This window comes from Tenrec ecaudatus, chromosome 3 (assembly GCF_050624435.1).
Source record: "Tenrec ecaudatus isolate mTenEca1 chromosome 3, mTenEca1.hap1, whole genome shotgun sequence".
In the NCBI taxonomy this organism is placed as follows: Eukaryota; Metazoa; Chordata; class Mammalia; order Afrosoricida; family Tenrecidae; genus Tenrec; species Tenrec ecaudatus.
In genome coordinates, this window is record NC_134532.1 from 201480692 (window position 1) to 201506320 (window position 25629).

Consider the following 25629-nt stretch of genomic DNA (forward strand, 5'->3'; position numbering starts at 1 on the left):
TTGACTTATAACCTGTCTTCAATAGGCAGACCAGGCATGTGCTCAGGCCAGTACCACTAGGCAGGAGGCCTGGCCAAATAGAACAAGTCTGCCTTCAAATAAAGGGAACCATCATTTTGTACTAAGAAAATCAACAACAACAACAACATCCTCATGGTAACGTTGCATTTAAAGTGTGCACTTGAGTCTTCTTTTATTTTTATTTAGAGTAGAGTATGTGGGTTAGGGAAGTAGAGAAGTGAGAAGACATCAAACTGTAGTTTTTAAAAATTTTAAGCTTTTGAGCTGGTCATGTTCCTTGCACATTTTCAGAGTATTTGTTAACAAATACTTTGGATCACCACAAAGTCAACAGTTTAGCTCACCCAGGGCATACCAGAAGAAAGGCATAGCTATCTACTACTGAAAGTATCCGCTATTGAAACCCTGTGGAGCCTGGGTCTACTCTGGTGCACATGAAGTGGCTATGAGACAGACTCAACAGGAAGACAATTCTTCTGCATGACAGGACCCCTGTGAATCATCAACTCACTGATATATGACAGCAAAGGCCATTTGGAAGCAAACACAATTAGAGGTAGACTCTAACCTAATGATGAATGGTTCAAAACCCAGCAGGGCTGTGGCAGAAAGGCCTGGTGATGATCTTCCATTAAGACAAGTAAAGAAAGCCTATAGTTCTAAGCTACCACACACGGCGTCACCATGAGTGGGAATGGAGTTGAAGCTAGTCGCCAAAGGTTGGGAGTTTGGATTCGTTTAGCCGTGCCGTGGAAGAAAGTCCTGGCAATGTGCTTCCATGAAGATTGTTGTTATTAGGTGCCATTCAACCATCTCTGACTCATAGAGAACCTATGTCCCATAGAACAAGAGGCTACCCAAGCCTGTACCATCCTTGTTGCAGTCACTGTGTCAATCCATCTCCTTGACAGTCTTCCTCTTTTTATGGCTGACCCAATTTGCCAATTATAATGTTTTCTTCCAAGAACTGGTCGTCCTTATGACAGGTCAAAAATAAATGACTGACTCCCTATCCTCTCTTCTAAGAAGCACTTGGGCCGTTCTTTCTCCGAGAGACTTGTTTGTTCTTCTGGCAGTCCGTGGTACTTTCACGATTCTTCGCCAGCACCACAATTCAAACGCATCCTTATTCACTGTACAACTTTCACTTATATATAAGGCACTTGGAAGTAGGATGACTCAGGCCTGACTTATCTTAGTAATGAAGTCCTCGGAAAATCAAACCTCTTCTTCCTGTATCATGTTGGTGTCAATTCATCCGGCTTTGAGGTCATGGTTTTCCTTCAGATTGAGGTGGAGCCCACACTAAAGCCTTTGGTCCTCATCGCTGCTGTAAGGCACCTTGACTCTCACAAGCAAAATTGTATCGTCTGCGAATCACAGGCTGTTAATGAGATTTCCTCCAATCGCTCTTCTTGCAGCTTCAACCAGCTTCTCCAATTATTTGCTTGGCATTCAGGTTGAAAGGATCCATCTCTTGACACACAACCCAGATTGTAAATCGTGTTATATCCCCATAGTATGCACAAACAACTGCCTTTTGGTCAATGTGCAAGTTCTGTGTGAGCACAAGTATTTTGGATTTCATATTCTTCATCTTGGAATTATCATTCTTCACATTCATAGTAACAAACCCAGAGTGTGTTATTTTCCACAGAGCCCAATGTACTGGTATAGTCAATAAAGCATCACTGAGTGTCTTTCTGATCTCCTCTGCCTTCAGATTGGCCCAACTGACACCAGCAGTACTCTCCCTCATTAGATAGTCTCTTCTGTGTCTGGTTTGGGTTTCTGACAGTTCCCTGACAATGTCCTACTGAAACTGTTTTAAAAAAATTCTTTTCAGAGAAAAAGTACTTGCGTGTAATAATAATAACATTGTTAGATAATTTTCACATTCTTCTAAATCACCTTTCTTTAGAATAGGCACAAAAAGAAATTCTGTCCTGTCAGTTGGTCAAGTAACTGCCTTCAAAACTTCTTGGCATAGACTAGTGAGTACTCCCAGTGTTGCATTAGTTTTTGTTTCTGTTTTGATTTTGAAATATTTTAATTGGTTTTAAGTCAAGGCCTAGAGCCTTATTCACAAATTCCTTCATTTCAGCTTGGCCTTCTTCCTTTAAAAGTGAGTTCTTGATTATTTGCTAGCTCTTGAAATGTTTGAATGCTGACCAATTATTTTTGGAACAGTCTCTTTGTGTATTCCTTTCAACTTCCTTGGAGACTTTCAGTATTGTGATGGGAGGCGTGAACTTGTTTTGAAGCTGAGATATGCTGAGGGGTTTCTTATCTTTTGTTTTTCTAACTGCAGGTCTTTGCTGAGTTCATTATAATGCTTTGCTTTGTTTTCTACAGCTGCCTCTTAAAAATGTTATCTCTTTAAACTTCATCACTTCTTACACTTGCTTTAGGTAGTCTACATTCAAGAGAAAGTTTACGTATTTTCTCACATGCACTTAGATCTTTTCTTTTTCCCTATTTTTTCAGTGAGCTGTAGTTCCCTTTATGAATGATGGTGTTAGTCTCATTTAACAGCTCATTTAATCTTTTGTTATTAGTGTTTAATGTGTCAGAACTCTTCTTAAAATGACATTTAAATTCAGTGGGATATACCCAAGTAGTAGCTTGGTTCTAATGTAGTTGTTTTAATGTTCTTCAGCTTCAATCTGAATTTGGGTATGATTAATTGATGGTTGTAAGGTCTCTCTCTCCGGGACTAGATTCCAACCTCAGTCCTGGGCTCTGAGCGAGAAAGATTTCACGCCGAAGCCGGGCTCGTGATCCAAGTGAATTTAATGAAAGTTAAAAGAAGATTCAGGTTTTACACGGCACCAATAGGATTCCTTTGACCATGCGGCCTGGCAGAGGCTGCTCAGGGTCATGCAAGGATCTCCCTCCTCCCACGAAGACCACCAGACAAGACCCTCTCCCTTCCTGTCCCTGCCTTTTCAAGGATTCCCGGGGGAGGTGTGGTGAACGACCCCAGGTCGATCCCATTGACTGAATTGCAATCACCTAGCCCAGGTGGGCTGCTCCAAGTGTAAATCCCATCCGCGCCCACCGGCGGGAAAATCCAGCTTTGTCCTATGCTGGCTCTCCTGGGCATGCGTCAGTGAACTTCCCAATTCCCTAGGCTAAGCTGCCTAACATGGTCTCTTCCATAGCCAGCCCCTGGCCTCATTTTGCCAGATGGCATTCAGCTTCTCTGTCATCTCTACCTACAGATGTGGTCAATTTGATTTCTGGGAATCCTATTTGAAGAAATCCACATCTATGTTGCTAGGTGCTGGCCAGTTGGTTCCAGCCATAGTGACCCTAATGTAAAGTCGAAGAAAATGCTTCCGTGTTCAGCGTCATCTTCACTATTGTGGGTATGTTTAAGGCCATGTATGCAGCGACTGCGTTAACTCGTCTTTCAGAGGTACTCCCCTTCTTCACTACGCTCTTACTTTACCAAACATGATGTCATTTTCCAGGACATACTTTAAGTCATGGCCTATGTTGCTGAAAAAAGATATTTGCAATGAACTGTTTGTTGATCTTGTAAAATTCTATCATGTAATCTCCAGCTTTGTTCCTAGCACAAGGCCATATTTTCCAGCAGCTCTTCCTTTCTGTTTTCAACTTACACATTCCAATATCCAACAGTGATCCGGGCATCTTAATTGCAAGTGTGATCGATTACAGACTGAAGAAGTTGGTAGAAGTCATCTTCATCACTAGCTTTAGTGGTTGGGGCATAAATTTGGATAATAGTTGTATCGATTGCATGTCCTTGCACACATACAGACACTGTACTATCACACATACAGACACTGTACTATCACACATACAGACACTGTACTATCACAGAAAGCATCGCACTGCAAGATAGATCTGGAAATACCTTTTTGGAGAATGACTTCAATACCATTCCTCTTGAACTTGTCGTTTCCAGCATAGTAAACCATATCATTGTTTGGCTCAAAATGGCCAATATCAGTTATGTTCAGCTCACCAGTGCCTAAGACATATATCTTTATGCATTCCATTTCATTTTTGATGAATTATAATTTTCCTAGACTCATACTTTGCTCATTCTAAGTTCCAGTTATAAATAGATGCCCGCTGCTGCTTCTGCTCATTTTGAGCCATGCCCCTACCACAGCCAACACTGCATTTCAGTATACCACTTGAAATGTTCTTTTTGATATGCCTGGGATTCAATCTTTATGAATTTTTCATCTCTTACATAGTACATCTTATGATTGTTGGAATGTAGTCAATTAATATGGCCCCATGAGCCATAATTCTTCTTGTGACGTATTATGGATTTAACCTCTATGCGTGCAGTAATAATCTTATTTTGGAAGGAGTTCTCCATTATGCTAATGGACAGAGTGAAGGTGGGCTGTGCTGAGTCTCCACCTTGCTATAGGGTGTGTACTAAGTCACCACCCTTTGTTTCCTTGGGGATATGGTCTGCTGGAAGACAGAAGCCCCACCTCTAACTAAGCCGTTCCTTGGTATGTAATAACCACCTCAGAAACCGAGAAGAACATCCCAGAAGCATCAGAAGAAGAGCTACAAGTGGAGCACCTGAGAGATCTCTGTCTAAAGTAATGGAGGTGGAGACCACAGGCACCTGAGGCTGCAGCAGAGACCACAGGGCAGAGCAAAGGAGCCAGCCCGAGATGAGCAGCCAGGGAAGGAGACCATGAGACAGAACAGAGGGGTAGCACCTAGACTATGATCCGGTGATGGACAGCAGCGGGTCTCTTGGCTCACAGGGGCAAAGGTCAACAGAACACAACACAGGGAGACTGAGGGCTGCAGATGGAGGTGGCTGCTTGCTGGAGAGGTGTTGCTGTGATCAATGACTTTCTCCTTACTGCTTACTGATCCTTACATGTGGTAACTTGTTCACTTATCTAATAAGCCGCCCAAATAAGGAGTATGGTCCGTGAGGTCCTTGTGGCAACTGCAAGAGATGATTGAGCCCAACAGAAAAGTAGAATCCTCCGAGAGGAAAGGCAGGCATTAGAATAGGGTAAGGAAAGATGGAGGGTGGGGCTATGGGCAATTTGGGGTTTTCTTTCTCCACTGTGTAGCCAGAGGAGGTAAGATGTGATCTCTGGACCTTTTCCACAATCGATCAATTTAATTGACCAATACCCATCAGTTTCAGCTTACTGATTCTTAGGATATTGATGCTTATGATTTTTCATTTTTGACCATGTTCAAATTTTCTAGTTTCGCACGTTGCACATCCCACATTCCAATTATCAATGTCGTGGTCAGCAGTTTCTCTTCACCTTGAGTCAGCAAATGACTCAGAGTTGTGTTCTGTCCATGTTATTATGGTTGACTCCGCTCTTCTGGAATCCTCTTTTGAGTGTCTTCTACATTGAGGGGCACTAAACCAGACAGGGTTCCACTGCTATTCGTAAGGTTCTCAGTGACTTCCCCCCCCCCCCCCAAGAAGTCGACCTCCTTTTCCTTCTTCCCAGGGTGCTCTTAGTCTGAAAACTGTTCAGACCAAACTGTTGCAACCTGTCCGCCGTGCATGATCCTGATGGGATTTGAAATACCGGTGGCATAACTTCCAGCATCACAGCAACAGGCAAGCCACCTTAGCATGGCAAAGTGACAGATGGGTGTGGAGCATCAAAATTACACACGAGGAGATCCTATGGAGGGGTTTGAATCTGTAATACTTGGGATGGTCATGAGTCCACGTCATTGTGAAGATTAAACCAAAGGATATAGGAAGAGTGCTAAGACAATGCCTAGAAGAGATTAAGGAATAATTATTATTACTGTTACCAGAATTCTAAAAATATATTCTCACTGCCATGGAGTTGGTTCTGACTCACAGCAACCCTATTTGCTCGTTCTCTCTCTCTCTCTCTCTCTCTCTCTCTCTCTCTCCAAGAGAGTGATTTACTTTGGTCCGACATAGAGGCAATCCTGAAGCATTTTATTAGAGACTTGTAGGACGGAGAAGCCGTGGAACCCGTATAGTCAGCACACTGGCTTCTTTGCCTGCGCATATATACTGAGGGTTTTTAAGAATTCCTGTGTGGAGCATAAGATTCTGGGAACTTCAGTTCAACATGCTCTGCTCCCATTAGATGACTCTAAGTGCAAAGAGCTCCAGGAAATGTCGTCCCCAAGTGAGGTGTCGTCCGCAAGATGGTGCCAGTTGTCAGTCTTCGGGGCAATTATCTGTGGAAAGGGCTTAAAAATGTAGTGAAAGAGAAGGTCTGAGTCAAGGGCATCTCTAGGCTCGTGACCTACCAGGGAACCCTGCTCACCTCTCTTTCTGATCTAGGCTGTATTATCTCTGGGCTTCCATGCTTGTCCTCCATCCAGATATGAACACCAGTCACTTTAAACAAATGTCAGACGATCAGGAACTGTCCAGCTTCTCATCAGAACAGAAGTGGTTTGTGCTCAGGGGTAATTCTTAGATGATATTTATAAATTTTAATATCTCCACCCCCTTCTTTCTTCACTTTACAGAAAGGGTTCGAATAACTCTGACAACTTGATTCATACATAATATAGACATTTTGAAAATCCTTGTAATATTTTACAACCTTTCTCGCTGGTTCATTCTGTCAGGATGCTGTGTGTGAAGGCAGTCTGTCTGTCAGGATGCTGTGTGTGAAGGCAGTCTGTCTGTAGCGTGGATAGCCTTGAGGTCAGTCTGTGTTAAATTCTTTCTTTACTTTTAGCTATTATGTTGTGCATGTTGCTTAAACCCTCAGCCGTTAAACAAAATGTTGACAGCACCCATCCAGTGGCTCTGTGGAAAGAAAACCACTGCTGCCTTAGTTTCCATATAAAATACGAGTAACAGCAACAAAAAAACAACCCCCCTGCCATTGAGTGATATTGACTCATAGAAAATAAATATAGGCTTTTTATAGTGACCCTATATAGCATTTACAAAATTATAACACTTTATTGGGGTAGAAAGCCTCATCTTTCACCAGGGGAACAGCTAGTGCATTTAATACACTGGACTAACAGGGAAATGCACTGGGCTAACAGAGCTCCTTAAGAATAACACAAGCATCTCCTAGTTGGCTGTTTGAAAGTATTAAATTAGTTAATACATGTCAATCACTTTCTGAAAAGTCTGGCACTGTGTAAGACCTTGCATATAAGGAAGGACTTGCTCTATGCTGGTCCCTATTTTAAGCACATTCACCTCTTGTCCACTTGATGTACTGTGAGGCTGGAGCTATGTCACTGGTATTGCAAATACCAGCAGGATCACTCAAGGCGAACAATTCTCAGCAGAACTTCCAGACTAAGAAGACACTAGGAAGAAAGAAGAGGCTGTCCACTTCGGAGGAACTAGCCCCTTAAAACCTTATGAAGATTGGCAAAACATTGTGAGACATTGAAAGAAGAACATTATCAGAAAATGTTCTAGAAAATGTGCCCCTCAGTTTGGAAGGTGGTCAAAATACGACCGAGGAAGAGCTGCTTTCTTCATGTACAGCATACCCACTATAGTGATACAGATGGAGTACAGTATTCGGGAGTGAAGACTTGGTTTCCTGATGGGGTTCAAACTCAAAACAAGAATAGCTGCAAACATAATTAAAACTTGGAATGTAGGAAGTATAAATCCAGGAAAATTTGAAGTTGTAAAAAATTAAATGGAATATACAAAGATCATACTGTCAGTGTTAGTAAGGTGAAATTGACTGGGCCATTTTTAATCAGAAGATCATATGGTCTACTATGTCAGAAATGCCTGATTCAATAGCAATGCCATTTAATTCATTATTAAAAAACAAACAAACCTTGATGTGTCTTGAAGTCCTCTCTGTGATAGGGTAACATCTATGTGCATGCAAAGAAACCCAGTTAATACAAGTATTATTCGAATATATATACCAACCACCAAAGCTAGTGATGAAAAACTGAAGAAGTCTACTAATGTCTTCAGCCTGAAATCAATCTAGCCAACATTTACCATGCACCTATACTCACTAGTCAGTGCAATGCAAAAGTTAGAAACAAAGAGGAAGGAACAGTACTTGGAAAATATGGTCTTGGTGATAGAAAAAATGGAGATTGCATGATAGAAATTTGTGAAATCAATGACTCTTTTTCCAACAATGTAATCTGTAGCTTTTCAGGTGGACTTCTCCAGATGGAATTCACAGATATCAAATTTACTACATCTATAGCAAGATATGACAGAGGGGCTTTAAATTATCAGAAAAAAGAGTCAAAGGGCTGACTATGGAACAGACCAGCAATTGCTCAAATGTAAGTGCAAGTTCAAGTTGAAAGAAATTAAAACAAATTCATGAACTTCTCTATGGAATGGATTGACATATGGCTGCAAAAATGCATTCAAACATAACAATTATGGGGATATTACAGGACCACACAGTGGAATTGCTACAAGTCAGAGTTGACTTAACAGCTGAACATCAACAACAACTTTTTAAGTACCCAGGTATTCTCAATGAGCAAGATGAACAAAGTCTCTATCTCTATAAAACTTAAGTTGGCCACGGGAACCTGTAATAATGTGAGGGTGAAGAAAACCTGAGATGTTTTATCAGGACTCATGTAGATGCTACACATGTTAGTAGAAGAACAAATGTTTCTGGTCCCCTTTGGGGCTTTGAGAAGGAGTTCTTGTGGCATAGGGTTGTGAACTGAGCTGTTCAAAACCACCAGTCACTTCTTGGGAGAAAGATGAGGCTTTATGCTTCTGTAATGATTTATACTCTTGGAATTCCCCCAGGGAAATTCTACTCTGTCCCATGGGGTTTCACTGAATTGGGATTGGTTTGATGGCTGTGGGAGAGTTTTACTGAGCGTTTGGGCCTTTGACAAACCATTCAGAACCCAGAGGCCAGTGAACAAGGGGTCAATGTTTCCCTCATGCGTGATTTTCGACAGACTGGTACTTATGACTTCCTAACATGTAGCTTCTTTATTGAAATAACTATTATATTGAAGTCAAATAAGATAGTATATACATATTATACAATTCCAAAGATTAGAAATTTCTAATGCTGAGTTTAGTGCTAACAAAATAGGATGAGTCACTGGCTTAAGTCTGCCGCCTAGTTGCCATTAAGTTGACGCTACCTCTGGGTGTCTCCAGACGTGTCAGATTAGAAATGGACTCCATATGGTTCTCAACAGCTGCTTCTTTGGAAGTAGGTCACCAGATATTTCATGTGAGGGGTCTCAGAGTGGACCCAAACCTCTACTTCTTCAATTAGTACCCAAGCGGGCTAACTGTTTGAATCCCCCAGGACTCCATCTGTTTCAGTTAGGGTCACACAATCTTTGCATTAATAATTTTTCATCATGCCAAAAGAAATTGAGGCTCCATTCTTGGTAAAGACACTTCTTTTATTTCTATTATGGTTCTATCTATCTATCCATCATCTATCCAGCTATCTATCTATCTGTATTCAAACACATACACATACAGACACACATAAAAAAAAAGCTTTGCCTTTTCCATTCTTTTCAAGTGAACAGCTCGGTGACATTGATTATATTCACCATACTGTGTAACCATCACCATTATCTATTTCCAATTCTTTTCGACACTGTTAACAAAGAATCAAGGATCATTGGTAGCAAAAACAGCAGCTAGCCCCAAGTGTGGCAGTTCAAATCTATCTAGAAGCCCTACAGGACAAAGACCTGGTGATCTACTTCCGTACAGATTACTGGCTAGCAAATTCTATGGGGCAGTTCTAGTAAAGAACAACAGAGAAGCAACGGCCCTAAAGTAATAAATCCCTCCCGCATGATCTTAATAGACACTGAAACACGTGTGGTCTCTATCCATTTGACGATTCTACCACTCACTCACTTGAGTCCATTTTGACTCATAATAACCTTACAGAACAGAGTAGAACTGCTCCCGTGTATTTACACGGGTGTAACTGTACAGGGGTAGAAAGCCCTGTCTTTCTCCTGAGGTATTTTGTCTAAATGAGATCATATATTTTCTCTATTAGATTCGAAATATTTCACTCAGTACAATGTTTTTGAGGATCATCCGTATTATCGCATGTATCATAACTTCATTTTTCTTTAAGGCTGAGGAGTAGTCCACTTTATGCATACACCACCTGTTTTATCCACTCTTTGGATGGCGTTTGGGTTATTTGCACCCTTGGCTACTATGAATAGCATAGCACTGTCACGACATTTGTGTAGAAGTATCCGTGTGCCTGCTGTTAAGTCTTTGGGCACATACCTATGAGTGGAATTGCTGGGTCACATGGTAAGTCTATGTTTAACTTTCTTTTTTAACTTTTTATCGGGAGTTATCACAGGTAACATAACATTCCATGGTCCAGTCACATCAAGCAGTGTTATATACTTGCTGCCACAAACAGTTTCAAAACATCTCCTTTCTTCTCAAACTCATTGATATCAGCTCCCTTTGTCCCCTTTCACCTCCAACTCCCATGCCCCTCCCCACAACCCCTGGATCCCTTTTGAGGGGAATTGCCAAATCGTGTTCCCCAGCATCCAGGCCATCTTAAATCCTATCAACAATGGATGAGGGTTCTAATTTCTCCACATCATCTCCGACACTTAGTGTTTTCTATTTTTTCCAATAATACTTATCCTAGAGGAGGGTGAAGTGGCATCTTATTTTTGTTTTGGATTGCATTTTCCTAATGATTAATGACATTGATTATCTTTTCATGTGCTTGCTGGCTGTTTATCTCCCCCTCTCTCTTTTGTAAAAATGTCTATCCTAGATCTTTGCCCATTTAAAAAATTGGGTTCTCTTTTTGTTGTTCAATTCTAGAAACTCTAACCTTATGATCAGATATTTATTTCCTAAATATGTTCTTCCATCCTTTGCCTCAATTTGTTGACGCAGTCTTTTAATGAAAGTTATTTCTTCTCGACAAAGGAATTTTGAAAAGTTGTTGCATCTGATAGTTTAACAATCCTTGTTTTCCTTATTTTCCCTTGTAATCAGTCTTTCTGTGGCGACAGTGATCTATGCCAACTGTTGTAACATCTAGGCTCAGGGATGTCATTTTCAGTGAGACATAGCCAGAAATTGGGCAACTCTTGAATGAAGATGAAAAATCTCATGTTTCTATTCTGCCTGTTGCTGTATCAAACTTAACATTAACTCCAAAATAACTCGAGGTCTCCCAAGCATAGGTCACAGATGAGCACATCACAATTTCAGAAGAAGCAAGGTTTCATTGAATATTGGTTGGCTGGGGCACAAATAGATTTTACCAAGGGCAATAGATTGTGGCAACTTCCTGTGACACTTGCCATACCCACAGAAAGAAATCATTCATGCTGATTACCCAATTGCTCCCTGTAACACACTCTGATCCTCAATCTCATCTGACTCACGTGTATAAAAAAAAAACATGTCTTTCTGAAAAGTCCGCACAAACATGCTGAAGGAACTTACACTACTTATAATCATCCCCACAGATTTCATATTTGTAATGTAGTACATTTCCTCATAATGGGCATTTATACTGTTTCTATTCAAAATTCTGTTTCCTGGAAAATGCAACCTAGCCCTCATTATCTCAGCCCAACATTTTTAGCTAGATTGTCCATACTTTAGCGTAAATATCTGGAGAGAGACATGCCATGATTGGTAAAGCACAGGGAAATGAAAAAGATGGAGCCCATCAAGGACAAGGATTGATATAGTAGCCACAACAATGAGCTAAAACTCTCTATGATTATGATGACGATGCACCAGTCATGATTCAGAGCTGATTTGATGGCAACTAACAATACCAACACCACCACCAATGCTAATCTGATCCTGTCAAAACTCCATCAATTTGAGTTCATATTTGAGTGGATCGAGCTCATCATTAGGCATTTGTAAGACTTTACAGAAGAGCTTCCATCATTGTGGGGGGTTCATATTTTGAATATTTCTCTGGGTAAACTTTGGGTTGTTTGAAAGACAATTGGATGCCTACAAATCACATAGTCATTCCATCCCTATAGAAGATCTTTATGTTTCCAGTAAGCAAAGGGTTTTATCCATCTAAATCAGAGGATATCTAGAACATGCAGTTTTGAAAAACATGATGAGCACTTTTCCTGCTGATCATCTTGACATAAATCTTCCCCCAATACTCAACAAAACATATCGCAAAGTACACATGCTATGTGACAAGGAAGAAGAGATATGAAAAATGTTGTTATACAATTTTCTATTAATCCCTTTGAGTGTCATCTGAAATCACTGACTTTAATTATTTGGCTTTACTCAAGCATAGTTTTTTTTTAAATTAATCAAAACTGACACTTATTATGAAGTACCACACTCTTTCCCAAACTTAAAATAGCATACTGCTGAAAGAAATAGATGCTATGCTTGGGTTTATGTCACAGAAACAATAACAAAAGTACCTGGAAAATTGGTGTATCTAAATATTTCTGATGTTCAGACCAAATGTGAAGGGGTAACTCAGAAGAATCCCAGTTCACCATGATGAGTGCCGACTGTGTTCTAGACACCACCCTACCGTGGTGTTTTAGCTAAATCGGTGCTCACAGCAAGTCCATGAGTGATGGAAAGGGTCAATGCATTCATGTTAACTGACAGGTTTGAGGTTCAAGTACACTCGGAGGCACGTTGAGAGGACTGGAGGTCTCCTTCTGGAAATCAGCCACTGAAAACAAAACAGTGCCCAGTTCTACTCTGGCCCACATGGGTTGGCCTGAATTGGAATTGACTTAACGACAACTTGTTTTGATGTGCACAAAGCACATAATGAGATCATTATAATCTTTATCACAAGCTTGCAGATAAGAAAACTAAAACAGACAAGTTAAAAGTCAAATAATCGCTGAAGACAAGATGGGTGCAGAAGCAAATGTGGTGAAGAAAGGGGATGGTGCCCAGCTATCAAAAGATGTTGCATCTTAGGTCTTAAAGGCTTGACGTGAAACAAGCGACCATCTATCAGAGAAACAACAAGCCCACATGGAAGAAGCACACCAGCCTATGCGATCATGAGGTGTCGCCAGGACCAGGTAATGGGCATTAGAAGCCCCCAAACAAACAAAAACTACCATATTGTTGAGAGTGAGGGGGGTCAGAGCAGAGACCCAAAGCCCATCTGTAGACAATGGGACATCCCCTCACAGAGGGGTCGCAGGGAAGGGATTAGTCAATCAGGGTGCAGTAAAGCACAGATGAAACACACAGTATTCCTCTGGTTCCTTGAGGCTTCTTTACCCCCCAATCATGAACCTAGTACTGCCTTTCACTGCGGGCTAGACCAGAGCATGTGCACAGGTACGGATGAGACATAAGATCTCATGACACATGGAATCCAGGAACAGGAATGGGAGCAGCAATACGAGGAGGGCAAGAGGAAGGTGAGGTGAGATGGGTAGGAAAGGGGAACTGATTGTGATGATCGACACAGAACCACACCCAACACCCCCAGGGGGATGAACAGCAGAAACTGTGGGGGAAGGGTGATAGCAGTCTGTGTAAGACATGAAAATAATAATAATGTGTAGTTTGTCAAGGGGCAACAAAGATGAGGGGATGGAAGGGGGAAGAACAGCTGATGCCAAGGTCTCAATAGAAAAAAATATCTTTAAAATAATGATGAAAACATATGTACAAATGTGCTTGATGCAATTGATGTATGGATAGTTACAAGTGCTGTAAGAGCACTCAATAAAACACTTTTTAAAAAAGTTAAATAAAGATGATAGACATCTTAAGTGCAGACACAGGCTTCAAACTCAGGTTAGGTGACTAGACAGCCCATGCCTTTAACCAGCACAAATTGTGTTTCTTCAAATAAAACGCCAGTTGCAGATGTTAGTCTTATTTGAAAAGTAAGCCATTAGAAAATAAAGATGATTACACACTGCAACTTGTGAGCGCCAGAAAGCCTTTGTATTCTGGGTCTTGTCACTTTTCTATCACTCGTTCTAGTGGATAATACTTGAGTTTTTTTGACAGGGTTCTCACTTATGCAGATTCCAGATTTTGAAGGTTTACTGGATATTGCTAAGAAACATAGGATGTGACTATTTGCGCTCAAAGCTGTGCTAAGGGCTGATGTTCAGATCTCTAAAGCCAAGACAGCAAATGTTACACTCACTTCAAGGACATGGAAATGGCAGAGCTTATCACTGCATCAAACCTATGGAATCATCAAGACAGTATCCATCTAGCTCCTTCCTGAGTGCTTACAAACCCTAAAGGTCTATTTTGTGTTGTTTTTATGCCTCACACTCAAGTTCAGTTAATCAGGTAGAAAGTTCCCCTGTGAATGAAATGTGTTTATCTTAATCAGGAATCAGAGTCCAGACACATCGCCTTTCACTGAAATACTATTTTGAACCAGCTTTTTAAAGGACTGCATCTTCTGCTAGAGAGGGTCTCTATTCCGGACGTTTGTTCGTGTTGGGGTTGCCAAATCTATTTTCTTGTTGTCGACTTTCTAAAAAGTACAGCAGGGCAGGCAGAGACATTGAAGTAGTCTGAGTGAACTAGATCTCAAGGCCTAACTGACAGGACTTTGCTAGTCCTTATTTGTCATGCCCAGCGTGATGCGATTCCACTAGGAACTTGTTAACTCAGTAGCAGTTGTCATGATTTTGTTTTGTTGTACAATTGCCATGGGTTCTTTCCATCTTTTTAATCAAGAAGTGAAAGTGGGGGCAAGGTTCAGGGGATAGGACCCATGTTGGATTAATTTTTTCTGACAGGGTGAAATTCAGATTCATTTTCGCACTCAGTTTCTTCGGAGACATCCACTCCTGGGACAAAAATATTTCCCAATAATTCAAGTGCATATTGCTCTTTCATATCAGAGCTCTGATTGCATCTCTTCACGGAGGGAAGAGAAGCCGCTCAATCTATCGTGATGCGGGTTGTGTAGAAGTTAGATTCACCCATTTAATGCAGGGTGGATGCGAGTGTGCATTGGGGGGGTGGGCGGGGTAGAGAGGAAAAAGGGCTTGTTGGAGTCTGATCAAACTAGCTCGATCTTGAACATGGGTGACTCTCGTCAACCTCGTTTACAAAGTGAAGGGTGGCGAAGACACGTGGACACTCAGCTGCTAACGAGAAGGTCTGCATTCCAGTCCACCCAAAGGCTTCTACGAAGGTCACGACCTGGAACCCCTGTGATGTGCAACTCCACTTTGTACCACGTGAGGTCACCACGAGTCAGAACTGACTCCGTGGCAGTGAGTTTGGTTTTTGGAAGTAATTTTGAAAGGAGCCTTGGTGGTGGTGCCAAGTGTTGAGCTCTGGGCTCCTTACTGAAAGGCAGGTGGATTGAACCTGCCAGCCACTGTATGACAGACAGGTGGGCAGTCTGCTTCTATAATGATTTACAGTCTTGGGACCCCTATGAAGAAGTTCTACTTGGTTCTAGGGTTGTTAGGAGTAGAGATCAGCTTATCAGCAGTGGGTTTTAAGGAAAGGTGTTTTGATGAGGTTTATAGTAACCTAGAGCCTCTTGGCCCCTTTCCCTCTGTGCTGAGAGATCCGCAGAGCTGCATGGGAGATAAGGTGAGGTATTGGAAAGAATATACTTCTGGAATTCAGAAAGACTTGAGTTTTAGTCAGAAATACCATTGCTTAGCTCTTAGTACAAAATGTACATAATCTCTCTGAACTTGATTTTCTTTCTTGGAAAAGCCCCACCTTGTGGTTTGTTAGGAAGTTGAAATGTTAATTAGTATTTATTGTGGAAGACTAAATGAGATAATGTATGCAGAGAGCATTATGCCTGCTACCATGTGGGCACACACTAAAGGGAAAAGATCTTTAAGCTCAATTAACTTTTTATTAATAAATGATAGACAGAAAAATAGGTAGAAAAGGAAATAAGGCAAATGCTGTAAAAAATATCGTGTGGTTCTTCCCACTGGGGCTGTCTCAGGTCTGTTGTGGTTAGCTCCTGTCCAGCTAATTTCTGACTCAGAGTACCTCATACTCTTGGTGATGCTGCGCATAATGGAACAAAATAATATTCAATCTTTTGTGGATGTAGATTGTTGTTATAGATATGGTTTTCAGAGGCTGATTTTACAAGTAGTTTGCCAAGCCTGTTTGTCTAGTCCATCTTAGTCTGGAAGCTCCGCTTAAACAGATTGAGCATCATAGCAATCCTCAAGCTTCTCCGGATAGATAGGTGGTAACCACACATGAACTGGATTGGAATCAAACGAGGCTCTCTCATATTGAAGGTGAAAATTCTGTTGAGTCACCAATGCAGCGTATCTTACGTATCGATAAGAACAACAAAAAGAAGTTACCATTGCGTTGAGTCTGCTTCATGGTGACTCCAGGAGTGTAAGAGTAACCGCCTTCCACACACTTTCCAAAGCTGTGACCTTTGGAAGAACATCACCACATCTTTCTTCCCAGGTGCCTCTGGCTGGGTTCAAGCCGTCGACCTTTTGGAAGCAGTGAAGCACTCAATTCTTACACCATAGATAGACTCTGATTTTATGACTACAGTCCCAGCTATGTTCTTCTCAACAAGGTCTTTGTCCTTGGAAGACTTGTGATCTGAAATCTCCAAGGGTTTGAAAACACTTGGCTTGCGTTTACTTGGACACACGGAGGCTTTTAGGAAAGAACACTTCAGGGGAAGGGATGGTAAGGAAGCAGGGAGCAGGGAGATGAATGCACACCATGCTAAATTTCACCTGCACCAACATTTGCTGAAAGTATTGCTCCCCAAGTCCCATAGGACGGCACATTGGCACCTGAAGAATTGCTAAGTTTAGAGAGCACTGCCCTGATTTCATTTTGAGAGAGAGAGAGAGAGAGAGAGAGAGAGAGAGAGAGAGAGAGAGAGAGAGAGAACAGGAGCCAGTCAGGGAAAGTGAGTTAGAGAGAGTAATTGCTCTCCGGGGGAATCACCTTTCAGCCTAACACTAGATAGCCTTCTAAGTGAACAATAGCACCTTTGAGGAACGTCCTCCTCAGAACAATCAAGGACTGCAGACCGAAAGGGCAGCTCTTTCCCCAAAAGCCAAGCTCAGGAGGCAGGAAGGGGCAGGAAGGAAGAAGGAAGGGGCAGGAAGGAAGAAGGAATGGAAGGAAGGAAGAACTCTGTTAGGAAGGGGGACTTTCACACTGCAACTCATGTTATGAGACAAAATGGGTATGGATTTTGAATGGAATTTTTTCTGTAAAGGTTCATCCAAACAAGAAAGCAAAACAAACAAGCAAACACACACACAAAAACCCAAACCTCCACTTACTTCTCTAAGGAAGTGGTTCTCAACCTTCCTAATGCTGTGACCCTTTAATAAAGTTCCTCATGTGGAGGTGACCCCCAACCATAAAATTATTTTCATTGCTAATTCATCACTGTAATTTTACTACTGTTATGACTCGGGCGACCCCTGTGAAAGGGTTGTTCGACCCCCAAACGGGTCGCATAGGTGGCAACCCGAGACCCGCAGGTTGAGAACTACTGTTCTAAAGGACCCGGGCCCCCCACAGTTTCCTCTTTCTGTTTCTACATATGATTTTCCCCCTTGCGATCATCTTCAGAGCTATATTTTACATTCAAATACTTTTCTTTCTTTAGCTCCCTTTAGAACAACAATATATGAAATCATTCCAGGAGGGAGAGCGCCTTTTGAGAGAGGATGAACCTGACATGTGGTAGAAAGCAACGGAAGATAATAGAATGACACAAAACGGCATCATTTCTGAGAATGGAGCAGGTTTTACTGTGCACTTAGGAGTGGGCAGTAGGACCTCCTGAAGGCAGTGCCTAAGCAATGACTCACTCCACTTAGTGTGGACACCTGGACGTTTCAGTGCAGATATAATTGTGACAAAGTCTCATTTTCCCAGGCTGTGGGGTTTGCTCTGACTCAGCTGACACAAAACCAACCACTTCTCTCTCCCTGGGGTTATGACTAACATACCCACTGAACTGAGTTATTATGGTGTTCGTCCAAGGTAGTAGCTGGGTTGTTATTATCATAAAGGGCATGTTTGACATAATATGGTCTCCCCAAGCAAACAAACTACTAACCCGCAGCTGCACCTCCAAGGTGACATGCTTGCTAAGGAGTGCAAATACGCATCTTTGGAGGAAGCAGACTATATGCATACTGATTGTTTAGGCCCTCTACCATATACTTATTCGCTATAGGGATCTTGGAATCAGGTACTAAACACTTGAAAATTAGTTTGAATTGAGACCGTAATAAGGTTCTGTCATGAGAGAGAAGAATATGGCCAGCAAGCTTCATTGTGGTTTTCTTTTAAAATGCTGTATTTAAGAAGTAGGTCAGTGTTCTCTTGTAGACATGAGTATCTATTAGGATAGCGTGGCCTTTTTCTGATATTTGTTAAATATCGTGCAATCCAAGAGGTTTAAAGGCAACTAGGATACAAAGTCTTTTTTATTGTTTATTTATTTCAAAGTCTGTTTATTTCAAGTTATCTTGAAAATAGACCAGTTACTTTCAATAACCCTGTAGCCCTGGTGGTATAGTGGTTACACACTGGGCTGCGATCTGCTGACAATTGACAACCACCAGGAGTTCCACAGGAGAAAGACTAGGTACGCTGCTCCCGTAAACACTTACAGTCTGGGAAACCCACAGGGGTCGCTATGAGTCAGCATTGACTTGATGGCAGTGAGTTTGAGTTTTCAATAACCAACATTTAATGACCTTGAGTCTAACCCACCTGCATTTTGAGACCATCTCAAGAACCAACTTGACACATTGACCCCCTAATCACAGAAGACCCGATGAGGATTTCACAACCATCATTCATGGAGCAAGCAAAAGGTCATTAAACAAGACAGGGAATACAGACAAGATCAAAGTGGATGTCAGAAGAGACTCTGAACCTTGTTGTTAATTGTAGGACAGCTAAAGTAAATGGAAGAAAGGTTGACATCCAGGAGCTGAACAGAAAATTTCAGAGGACAGCTGAAGAAGACAAAACCAAATATTACAATGCAAATGCAAGAACCTAGAATGAAAAAACCCAAAGGGAAGAACACACTCAACATATTTGACACTGAAAGAACTCAAGGAAAAATTCAAGCCTCCAATTGCAATTTTGAATGATTCAAGAAGCAAAATCCTGAATGATGCAGGAAGAATCAAAAGAAGATGGGAAGAATGCACAGTCATCGTGCCAGAAAGAACCAGTGAGCATCTCACCATTTCAAGAGGTAGCACATGAGCAAGAAACAATGGTGCTAAAGGAAGATGATCAAGCTGCACTGAAAGCAGGAGCCAAAAATAAGACTCCAAGAATTGACAGGATATTCCCTGAAATGTTTCATAAAGCTGAAAAAGCAATGGAAACACTCACTCATCTATGCCAGGAAATTTGGAAGATTACCTATGCTGGAAGAGATGCATATTTGTACCTATTCCAAAGACAGGTGACTCAACAGAATTCTAAAACTATCAAATGATATCATTGATATTGCACACAAGTTAAATTTTACTTAAGATCATCCAACAAGAGTTACCACAGCACATTGACAGGAAATGTAAGAAGTTTAGTCTGGATTCAGAAGAGGATGTAGAACAAGGGATGTCATTGTTGATGTCAGTTGAATTTGACTTAAAGCAGAGAATGCCAGAAAGATGTTTACTTGTGTTTCATTGACTAAGTAAAGGCATTCAAAGACTTGGAAGATACAAACTATGGATAACATTAAGACAAACGGGAATTCCAGAAAACTATATTGTGCTCATTTTGAAATTGCATGATCAAATGCAATTATTCAAACGGAACAAGAGAATGCTGCCTGGTTTCAATCAGGAAAGGTGTGGTCAGAGTTGTAACCTCTCATCACACTTGTTCTATCTCTATGCTGAGCAAATCATCAGAGAAGCTGGATTATATGAAGAAGAGTGGAGCATCAGGATTGGAGAAGGCTTATTGTCAATATGCAGTATGTATGTGATACAACCTTGCTTGCTGAAAGTGAGGAGGAATTGAAGTACCTACTGATGGGGAACAAGAATTGTAGCCATCAATATGGATTACAACTCAGTGTAAGGAAGTCAAAAATCCTCACAAACTGAAATAATAGATAACATTATGATAAATGGGGAAAAGTTTGAAGTTGTCAAAGATTTTGCCTTAATTGGGTCCACAATCAATGCTCATGGAAGCAGCAATCAAGGGGTCAAACAACATATTGCATTAGGCAAATCTGCTGCATAAGACCTCCTTAGAATGTTGAAGAGCAAAGGTGTTCCTTTGAGGACTAAGGTGCACCGACGCACACTGTGGTTTTCTTCATTGCATCATCTCCATATGAAAGTTGCGCATTCAAAAAGGAAGACTCAAGAAGAATCTTTCTCTCTCTCTCTTTTTTTTTTTTTGGACCCAAGAAGAATCTGAACCACATTTGAATCATGGTTCTGGAGAAGAATATTGAAATACCATGCACTGCTGAAAGAACAAATCAATCTATTGTGAAAGGAGTAAGGCGAAAGTGCTCCTTAGAAACAAGGATGGCAAGACTTCATTTTACATAGTTTGGACATATTGTCAGGAGAGACCAGTCCCTGGGGAAGAATATCATGCTTGGTAACGTGGAGGGGAAGTGAAAGGGAAATGCCCTGGACAAGATGGATCGACACTATTGCTTCATCAGTGTGATCGGCATAGGAACAGTTGTGCACCATTTTATTCTATTGTGCATAGGGTTGCTATGGGTCAGAGCCAACTCGGTGATACCTAACAACAACAACAACAACAACAACCAGGAATGATCCAAAAATAAAACCCAAAACCAAAGTAAAATAAAAATTGTACTCACCTCCAAATCATAGTGACCCCATATGTCAAAGTAGAACTGTGCTCATAGAATTTTCATTGGGTGATACATTTGGAAGTTGATCACCAAGCAGAGAAAGAGATGGGAGTTATGAGAGGAGCTTGAGAAAGTGAGCAGGGGTCAGGGGCCCGTAGAAGAGCTTCAATGCACTATCTTTGCATTGATGCCTATTTCTAATGGCACTACATGGCAAAGTATTCTGCTCCATGGTGTTTCCGGGTATAAATTTTCACAGGAGCAAATACTCCCTTCTTTCTCCCATTGAGTGTCACCTGGGGACAAAACACTGACCTTGCAATTAATTGGCCAAAGCAGAGCCCACTGCACCCCTAAGACACCTTTAGAAAAATATAGCCAACAAAAATACTCTTCATCATTCAAAAAGCTATGAAGATTGATAATCCAGTATGAGATTCAGCACCACAGGGAGAGAGATGAGACTTCCACCCGGTGCTCCAAGATTGGAATGCAACATACCCACATGAAGCAGGGAACCAACAGAGAGGTCTGAGGGGCCGGCCCAATCCCAAATACATGGAAAGCCCCTCCACCCCAGAAGTATTTACTTCAGAGGACAGCACTGAAGCTGCAGCTCAGGGAGAGGGACTTGTCTGATCAGAGCACATGGGAGCATATGAAGGGGGAAGAAGAGAGAGTGCAGTACATCTTGGCCCACCAAGCCTTGAGGATGATATTCCCACTCAGAGCAGCCAATTCACGGACAAGACCATATGGCCAGCCCCACTATGAGACATGACATCCCTCACTGACCCATAACCCTACAGAGGACAATACTGGAGACAGTGTGGGAATTGCACCCGATCTGATCCCAACACACTGAGGCAAAACACCAAGGGCGTGCAACAGAACAGCAAGGGGGGCAGAGCAAGAAAGTCCCAAGGGAATACCAAAAATAGACTTTGGGGCCAGGGCATGGCACCCCATCAGATTTGACCAAAAAGTCAACAAACAAACTATGAAATATGTAAAGGCTTTTTTATTGTTGTGGTGGTGGTGGTAGTTTTTTCTTTTGCTGCTTTGTTTTGCTCTGTCTTGTTTGTGTGTGTGTGCATATTATTATCTCTGTAGGTCTATCTAGATAAGATAGGTGGGATAAACAATCTGGAAGGGGAAAACAATGGGACTTGAGGTTCTGGGGTGGGGGCACGTGGGAGAGGGGGAGGCAGGGGAAAAGAAATGGGTGTTAACAAACTCAGGGACAGGGGAATAACAAATGATCCAAAATTGATGGCTAGGAAAGTGTAGGAGGTCTGGTAGTGCTTGATCAAGGGCAATGTAAACGAGGAATTACTGGAACCCAAATGAAGGCGGAGCATGATAGTGGGACAAGAAGAAAGTAAAAGTAAATAGAAGAAAGAACTAGGAAGCAAAGGGCATTTATAGAGATCTAAATACAGGCATGTACATATGTAAATATATATGACAATGGGGAAATAGTTCTATGTGCATATATTTATAAGTTTAGTATTAAGGCTACAAAAGGACATCAGGCTTCTACTCAGTTACCCTTCAATGCAAGAACACTTTGTTTTATTAAGCTGGCATTCCATGATGCTCACCTTCCCTACATGATCGCTGAAGACAAAGCAGATGCAAATGTGGTGAAGAAAGCTGTTGGTGCCCAACTATCAAAAGAAATAGTATCTGGGGTCTTGAAGGCTTGAAAATAAACAAGTGACCATCTAGCTAAGAAGTAAAAAAGCCCACATGGAAGAAACACACCAGCCTATGTGATCATAAGGTATCAGACATCAGAGAACAAAAAATCATATCATTGTGAATGAGGGGGAGTATGGAATGGATACCCAAAGCCCATCTGTAGGTAACTGGACATCCCCTTACAGAAGGACTGCAGGGGGGAGATAAGCCAGTCAGGGTTCAGCGTAGCAAAATGAAACATACAACTTTCATCTACTTCTTTAATGCTTCCTGCCCCCCATTATCATGATCCCAATTCTACCTTACAAATCTGGCTAGACCAGAGGATGTACACTGGTACAGAAACACAGGGATCCAGGACTGATAAACAGTTCAGGACCAATAATGAGAGTGGCAATACCAGGAGGGCAATGGGAAGGTGGGGGAAAAGGGGGAAACAATCACAAGAATCTACATATGTCCCCCTCCCTTGGGTAAGAACAATGGAAAAATGGGTAAAAGAAGACGTCGGACTGTGTAAGACGTGACAAAATCATAATAGTTTATAAATTATCAGGGGTTCATGAGTGAGGGTGGGCAGGGAGGGAGGGGAAAGTGGGGAGGTGATACCAAGAGCTCAAGTAGAAAGAATGATGATGGCAACAAGTGCACAAATGTGCTTGACACATGGATATATGTATGGGTTGTGATAAGAGTTGTACAAGATCCCAATAAAATGATTTTAAAACAAAATAAATATATATTTCTTTTAAACTGTTTAATACCAAAATTCAAACACAATGTTTTCTAGATAATGAATGAACAAAGCAATTAGGGAAGAGAAAAATGAAGCAAAGTGAAAAAAAATACTTTAGCAGGCCGAGAAAAAGGTTTGGAGTAACTTTATATTCTGTGTAGGTTATTAGGATATTGTGGTAGTGACTTGTCCTATGAAATAACAAACTACATAGTACCAATGAGATAAAACATTTGGCAGAAGTTTAATCTTAAAGAATACCATTAATATTGCCTAAACAGGGTAGAATTTAGTAGCCTGAGGTAGAATTTAAGTGTTAAAATTTTTTTGTTTTTATTTGAAAAAAACTGATTTGAAATTAAAGAAATATTGGTGACTGTAAAATTGGCTCTAATAAAATCACTTCAAACTGATCATATTTTAACTACTGAAGAACAAAGTATGAGGTTCCAGTTTATTATTTTTTGCCACTCTACTCTATTTTTTCATCTGTATTATCACAGACCTCCATTAAAAAATTGCTGGATGCAGAAGCACTGCGATAAGGTTAATTTGGAGTTAATGAAGGAGTTGAGATTTTCTGGGAGGTGGGGGGCAAAGTGGTGAGATAACAGTGAGAACAAAAGATCAGAGTTTCAGGGGAAGATAAGGCCGATTCCAAAAATCACTGTAAATTGGAAATATGAGCAATAAACTAAGCTAAGAAGACCCAAATCTGACCTGAAAGTTGGGAGACTTAGGACAGGTTAATGTAAAGACCCGTGACCCATCTGCCAGTGTGCCCTAGCTGGGCAAGGTTTAAATCTACTCAGAGGGACCACAGAAGAAAGGCCTGGTGCTCTGCTTCTGAAAAGACAGACACTACAAGCCCTGCAGAGCACAGGTCTACTCTGAAACATAGGTCTCCAGGAGTTGGGATCAACTCAATAGCAGTTGCCTTTTTCTCTTCTGTCCCAGGCTGAAGTTATGGAATGATGATCGAGATGAATTTGTGTGTACATTTGTGCGTATGTTGTATCTGCCCAGTTTCCTCTGAGAGCAAAGTGTGTTTCAAGTGGTCGGAATTTGCTTCAATAACAGGAGTCAAAGCTCAGTGTTCAGTCTTCTGTTTCTTACTGGGTCTCACACAGTGTATCAAGAACGTTTGCCGAATTAAATAGAAGAGGCGGTATTTTCAGGATACCAGATTGCTGTCTCAGTGTTTCAAAGAAATCCCTCCAGAACTTTACTAATCGACCACGATACTTTGAACCTGGTACATGGCTGACATGTTATGATGACTCCAACCTCTGAAGTGATAAGTAGCCATTTGGCTGCCTCTGTAAGACTCTTCCACACGGTGTTGCTGAGTACAGAGTGGCTTAGCTAGAGGGCAGCACTGAAAGACAGAGAGCAGAATGTATTTTATTTTGTCTGGGAAGTTTCTTTCTCTGCCTTGACCCCAAAACTCATTTTTTTTTTCTGATTCATGTCCTTCCAGTGGGAAAAAGCATTTAAACCTTGAAGAAATTTTTTAATCTACGAATACACTAAATGAACTACTTATTTTTACATACTTTTGAGTCATTTAACTCTAATTAGAGCTATTTTATTCAATCGGGATGGAGTGCAAAGAACTGTTTGCATCTCTAAGTGGGTAAAACTATGGTCCTCTAAGTAATTAAGACTGTAAAATGTGCTTTTTTCCCTTGAAATTCAATTTGTCCATTTCTCCCCTCAAAGTTTTTGTTTGAAAAGGGTGAGAAAGGAAGGTGTGAGCATAGGACATAAAAGTGTGAAGACAATTATTTCTTAATCGGTATTCTTTGTGCTCTTCAGGTACCAGACAGACACCAGACAGACACCTTGGTTGGTCCAATGGCTGTATCCAGATTACCGCAGTCATGTCACTTGGGTATCACCTGTATTATTCACCATGGATACATAATTGCAGATTTTTATGCCGCATTATAAAGTCTGCACATGGGAGGAATAGTAAGATAATGGAAAACAGACTCTCCAAATGAATATTGGATGCTAATAGGAATCCCCACTCCAATGATATTTTATTTAATTGTTGAAAACCAGACAGTGTTATTAAGAGGCTCTCAGGGCCTTGTGTGGAAAATAAATAGGAAATTGTTTAGACCATCAGGGAATCCTAAGAAGACATGAGGGCACTGTGAAAGTATATCTTACTATTTTTAATTCTTTAATATTCTATATGCCATATCTTTATTTTTAGAGACTAGATGGTCTGAAATTTCTTATACAGATTCTTGCCAGTGTTTACTAGAGATTCTTTTTCCATGTCTTCAAGTGCCATCACCAGGTCATGTCAAAACAAAAGAACATAACAGAGTAGGCTTTCTCCACAATGCGTTA